General features: G+C 52.9%; 1 long non-coding RNA gene across 2 annotated transcripts; it reads right to left on the bottom strand.

The window, feature by feature from the left end:
- Positions 1 to 1,263: 1,263 nt before the first annotated feature.
- On the bottom strand, positions 1,264 to 5,085 carry LOC128067040 (uncharacterized). 2 transcript variants are annotated; one of them, XR_008201266.1, is made up of 3 exons: positions 4,851 to 5,085; positions 4,197 to 4,369; positions 1,264 to 1,632 (listed from the first exon to the last, which is right to left on the bottom strand). It is a non-coding gene; the product is annotated as an uncharacterized LOC128067040 (long non-coding RNA). The 2 variants fall into 2 exon arrangements; XR_008201267.1 differs by lacking the exon at positions 1,264 to 1,632 and adding an exon at positions 3,501 to 3,647.
- Between the last annotated feature and the right edge of the window lie 602 nt (positions 5,086 to 5,687).

Raw genomic sequence — 5,687 nt, 5'->3', positions numbered from 1 at the left:
ATTACTTATGCTTCAGTGTAAGGTAATAGTAGTGTTTAATAGCCGTGCTGAATGGTACTATTACCCAGTACAATCAAGATGCATATTATCTGGGGACTTCCCTGATGGTCCAATGGTTGAGAATCCACTTTGCACTACAGGGGATGTGGGTTTGACCCCTGGTTGGGAAGCTAAGATCCCAGATGCTGGGGAGCAGCTAAGTCCACACGCTGCAGCTGCTGAGCCCCAAGCTCCAGAGTCCGCTTGCCACAACTGGAGAATCTGTGTGCTGCAACCAAAGATCCCTCATGCTGCCACTAAGACCCAACACAGCCAAATAAATGAATCAATTAAAAAATAAAAAGATTCACATCATTTTCTAAATTGGGAGGAGTAACTTAGAGATGATCTTTTCCAGTTCTCCCATTTCACAGAGTCAGAGACTCAGAAATGACCTGAAGTTACACAGCTACTGAACAACATCTACAAGGGCTAGAACCCAGTCATTCCAGAATCTAGTCCTTGCTTCCAGTACACGTTGTATTTTACTTTTATAAAAGCACCCCAATTCGTGCATCTGGAAGAACAGTCTGAATTACTTCGGTTCCCGAGCTTACTCAGTTATGGGGTGGCACAGCTGCCAGTGGGGAAGGCAGACTACTTGGAGAGATGAACAAACTGTGCTGGGGGGTCCGCTCACCCCCCTACCAGCACACAGGAGGACTGGAGGGGGGAAAGACAGACTAACACTTGGAGGAGTGGCAAAGGAGGAAACAAAGAAAGAAGCAGCTGCCAGCAGAGCCGGGATGAGAACCAGCTTTCCATGCCCAATCTCTGATGAGGCGTCCCGGAAATGGCTACCCCAGTGCAAGCTTTCCATCTATGCCCAGCCAGCAGCGCTAACGTGAGTCCTCGCTAAGGGGGAAGGGATGGAAAGGGATGGATCCCCCAGCCTAGACATGAGACAAAGTGAAAGTGAAAGGTGAAAGGTGCTCAGTCGTGTCGACTCTTTACGACCCCATGGCCTATACAGTCCACGGAATTCTCCAGGCCAAAGGGAACATAATCTCCAGAACACCAGTTACCACGCTTGGGACTGTATAGGTAGGGTCTGTCCTTCCTGTCCTCTTGCCTCAGTTTACCCGCTCGCACACAAGGGTTTGGATTCGCCAGAAGACTCATTCCAGCTTTTGTTGTACTCTTTCTATAGAGATTGACCACACAAACAACTAAGAATCACACAAAATAAGACTTTTACAGGATCGCTATTGCAGTTAGTGAGCTGAGACAAATTTGAAACAAAACTGAATAACCTCTCCAGGCTTTTGAAACTGGCCCCTGCTTCTGGGTGCGCAGCGGTGGAGACGCTGGCCACAGGGGAGAGACATGGCGGAAGAACAGTCAATATTTCACTCCTCGGGAAACCTTTTGAACGTGGCATAAATAACCCCCGCTGCCAAATGAGTCAGAATTTCCAAAAGGCATCATTTTAGGGCCTCCTTGTGGTTCCCTCTCTGGGCCACTTCTGAAAGGCAGGCCTGGGGTGGGGCTTCCTGTACTCCACTCCAGAGACGGCACAGGGGCTCTCCCGTCGTCTTTGCCAGAATTTTCTTTCCAGATAAGCTTCACTCTTTTCTGTAGCCGTGGGTAATGCTGAAAAGACAAATGAGTTGAAGTTTTTATAGCCTTCCTACTTGCAAACTCCCCCGTTCTTCTATATTGCTTACTCAACTTTTTCCCCTTCCATAGGCACTGTTTGAAGTGGCCGAAGTTTGCCAGAGAATGAACAAAAAGGAGGGTCTCATTTTTGTCAGGCTTAAAGAAAGCAACAGTAAACTATCCTGAAAAGCACTAAGCCCTGTAAAGCTAAAGCTAATAATAATAATAAAACTAGTAACATCTGCATGGTATTTTGCAGTTTATATTTTAATCTCATATGTTCTTGCCTATGAAATATTATTGCTATCCCCATTTAACAGATGGGAAAATAAGGTCCTACAATGTTACTTGCTAAGGTTCCCTCAGTCAAGCAGCAGAACTGGGCCTGGGATTTGGGTCTCTCAGCTTTGGCTGATGCTCTGTAGTGAGAAGGACAGTCTGTCTCTATACCACGCTACCCTGTTCAGGCGACAGCCCCTTGGACATAGAATCCCTGCCCTGTGACCTCCTTCCGGGTGACCGTCCTTGACTCATCCTTCTCCATATTCCTATGGGCTAACACGTAGTAGTGCTCAGGAAATGTCTGATGAAAGACTGAATAGGGAATTCCCTGGCAGTCCAGTGGTGAAGATTCGGCACTTCCATGGCTGAGGGCCCGGGTTCAATCTCTTTCAGGAACTAAGATCCCACAAGCCCTGTGGCTCAGAATACAAACAAACAAACAAAAAGACTGAATAGCTGTCTGCCAGGAACCATCCTGAGCCTACGGCCCCCCAGAACAGTTCACGTGAGCTGGGTGCTCACAATACCAAGCACAAAACCATTCAAGAGAGCTTGCTATTATTAGGCCCACTTAACAGAAAAGGAAACCAAGGTTGAGTAATGAGCTGAAAGTTGCAAACTTGGGCAGTTTGGCACCAGAGCCTGAGCTTTCGGCTCCCCAGTGCAACAAACCAAACAGTCTCTCAGCCTCAACCTTTCAGGAGTGTTGTCAGAGCTGTCTTCATCCTCCTGGTGCAAATCACCTGACCTCTTTCCATCAGAAGAGAACTCCTTAAACTTTTCGTAACTTACGGCAAGGATCCTCGCAGAGATTTAACGAGGAGATACATGTGGAAGCATTGGGAAAGCAAAGCACATTTTCCAGATGCCCAGGATTGTAATAATTGTTGAACGCCATCTGTACCCTCAGCTAGACTGCTGTAATCCCAAAGCCTGTGGTAGCACCCCACAGGGGTCAGGGTGATAATAGGAAACACAATTGGACATCTAGAATAATCGAAGGGCAAGGATGAAAGAGGCCCTTTGTGTGTATCTCCTCTGGCCCTGTGAATAATTACAACTTAGTAAATGGGTTCTGAGTAGGAGGTGTGGCTGACACTCAGGCATTTAACTCAGGCTAGTTAACCCAGCCTTAACTCTTGAGCTTTGGCATTTGGAAAACAATTTGCCTTGCCTCCATTTGGAAAACACACACACACACACACACACACACACTGGTCTTGTTTTACAATTTAATCTTAGGACACTGATTTCTACACTGATTTATTCAACAAACATTGATAGAGAGCCTATCAGCCTCACTAAGGAACCGAAAGAGAAAAACACCCTCGGGGAAGCCTTAGATTTGGGACAGTTACCGTCACTTCATGGCGAATAGATGGGGAAACAATGGAAACAGAGAAACAGTGACAGACTTTATTTTCTTGGGCCCCAAAATCACTGCAGATGGTGACTGCAGCCATGAAATTAAAAGATGCTTACTCCTTGGAAGAAAAGCTATGACTAACCTAGACAGCATATTAAAAAGCAGAGACATTACTTTGACTACAAAGGTCCGTATAAAGGTCCGTCTAGTCAAAGCTATGGTTTTCCCAGTAGTCATGTACGGATGTGAGAGCTGGACAAGAAAAAAGGCTGAGCGCCAAAGAACTGATGCCTTTGAACTGTGGTGCTGGAGAAGACTCTTGAGAGTTCCTTGGACAGCAAGGAGATCCAACCAGTCAATCCTAAAGGAAGAGTGAGTGAAGTCGCTCAGTTGTGTCCTACTCTTTGCGACCCTGTGGACTGTAGCCCGCCAGGCTCCTCCATCCATGGGATTTTCCAAGCAAGAGTACTGGGGTGGGTTGCCATTTCCTTCTCCAGGGGATCTTCCTGACCCAGGGCCCGAACCGGGGTCCCCCACATTGCAGGCAGACTCTGAGCCACCAGGGAAGCCCTAATCCTAAAGGAAATCAACCCTGAATATTTATTGGAAGGACTGATGCTGAAGCTGAAGCTCCAATACTGTGGCCATCTGATTCGAAGAGCTGACTTGTTGGAAAAGACCTTGATGCTGGGAAACATTGAAGGCGGGAGGAGAAGGGGACGACAGAGGATGAGATGGTTGGATGGCATCACCAACTCAGTGGACATGAGTTTGAGCAAGCTCCCAGAGATAGTGAAGGACAGGGGAGCCTGGCCTGCTGCAGTCCATGGGGTCGCAAAGAGCCGGAGTCGACTGAGGGACTGAAGAACGACCACCTAACTCTTCATCTGCAGAATGGGCGCAGCCTCACCTAAGTTGTGAAGACTGGAGTTCACGTGGTACAAGGGTTCTGCAAGTTGTATCCTTCACGTGAGTCGCTTTCATCTCCATTCAAAGGAAACGGAACCTCTCGCGCAAACCTCCAATTACTACTCTGACAAAGATCAGCGCTGGCGGGGAGGACGGTCCAAAGGCCTGCAAGTGCTGGGAGCACAAAGGCAAAGGCAGATAAGATTTAGAGGTTAAAGAGTTGGGAGTCCCTGGATCTGGGATTCGCAGAAGCGTCGGAGGAAGTGTCCGCTGGGGGGCGGGGCGCACGGGGAGGCCGAGGAGAGCACATTCGTGGACCTGGGGTCTGTGGGAGGTCGATCACGGGCGGGATTCACATTCCTGGTGACTCAGCCCCCATCGCCTCCCCTCGGTATCCTGGGGTCCTCCCACCGGAGCCTGGGGCGCGAACATCCCTGGCTTGGAGACTCCCGGGACGGTGGAGTGGGAGGGGCCGGATGGGGCGCCCCCACCGTCAGGCTGGTGGATAGGTGTCACTTCCTCCTTGGATTTCGCGCCTCCGGGAGGGGGGTGTCCCAGCCTTTGCCCCCACCACGGCTCAGAGAGAGCAAGACCCACCAGGCCCCCAACCCCCTCCCTAAGGCTAGGCGCACAGAGGAATTCGGCAGCTCCGCACCGTCTCTAAGGATGAGACCCAGGCGGAGGCAGGAAGGTGGCCAGGACTCAGGGCGACTCCCGAGCGGGAGAGGGCAGCCCTGGGCGCGTGACCAGGGGTGAGAGTCGGGAGTCCCCATGACAGCGCTCTCTTCCCCTGCACCCCCGGGAGGGGGTCTGCGAAAGCTCCCGCCGAGCTCAGGCCGGGCCCCCGGGCCCTCCGCCGAGCGCGCGGATCGCCGCGCGCCTCTTTCTTGCCTGCCCAGCAGCCTCGGCAGGGCCCTGGGGGCGGCTAGCGTGGCGGGTCCGGAGGGGACTGGTCGGGGCGGGGGCGTGTTCGGGCCCCGCCCCGGCCCCGCCCCGCTCCGGAGCCGCCCGGGACGCAGGGAGGAGGAGGGTGGCTCGGCCCGGACTGCCCGCGGCGCCGCGCTCCTGCAAGCTCCCGTGCTGGTAAGTGGCGTGGGGCCGGGGGACCAGAACAGGGACCGGAGGGTCGGATCCTCAACACCCACCCCGGCCCAGCCCTGGTGCCCCCCCTCACCAACCCCACGCCAGGAATCGTGATCGCCGAAAGTCAAGGGGACCTGGAGAGGCGCGCCGGGGCGCGGGGGCGGGGGCCCTGCTGTGACAGCTGCGGGCGGGCGCGTATTTTTAGTTTAAACCCAACCGTTCCCTGCCGCCTGCGAAATCCCCGAACGTTTTCGCTCCCCGACCCTCCCCGAAGGAGCAGCCGGTAAGCCCCGGGCAGCACGTCCCCGCAGGGTCGGGCGCCGCCTCCAGTCTTCATTCTGCCTCCGCTTGGGGCAAGCGGACCTGTCACTGCGCCGCGTGTCCCCGACCCGGGCGGTGAGCGCCGGCA

The sequence above is a fragment of the Budorcas taxicolor genome, chromosome 21, assembly GCF_023091745.1.
Source record: "Budorcas taxicolor isolate Tak-1 chromosome 21, Takin1.1, whole genome shotgun sequence".
NCBI classification, from domain to species: domain Eukaryota; kingdom Metazoa; phylum Chordata; class Mammalia; order Artiodactyla; family Bovidae; genus Budorcas; species Budorcas taxicolor.
The sequence above is the reverse complement of the archived record's forward strand: the minus strand, read 5'-3'. Positions and strand labels throughout refer to the sequence as shown.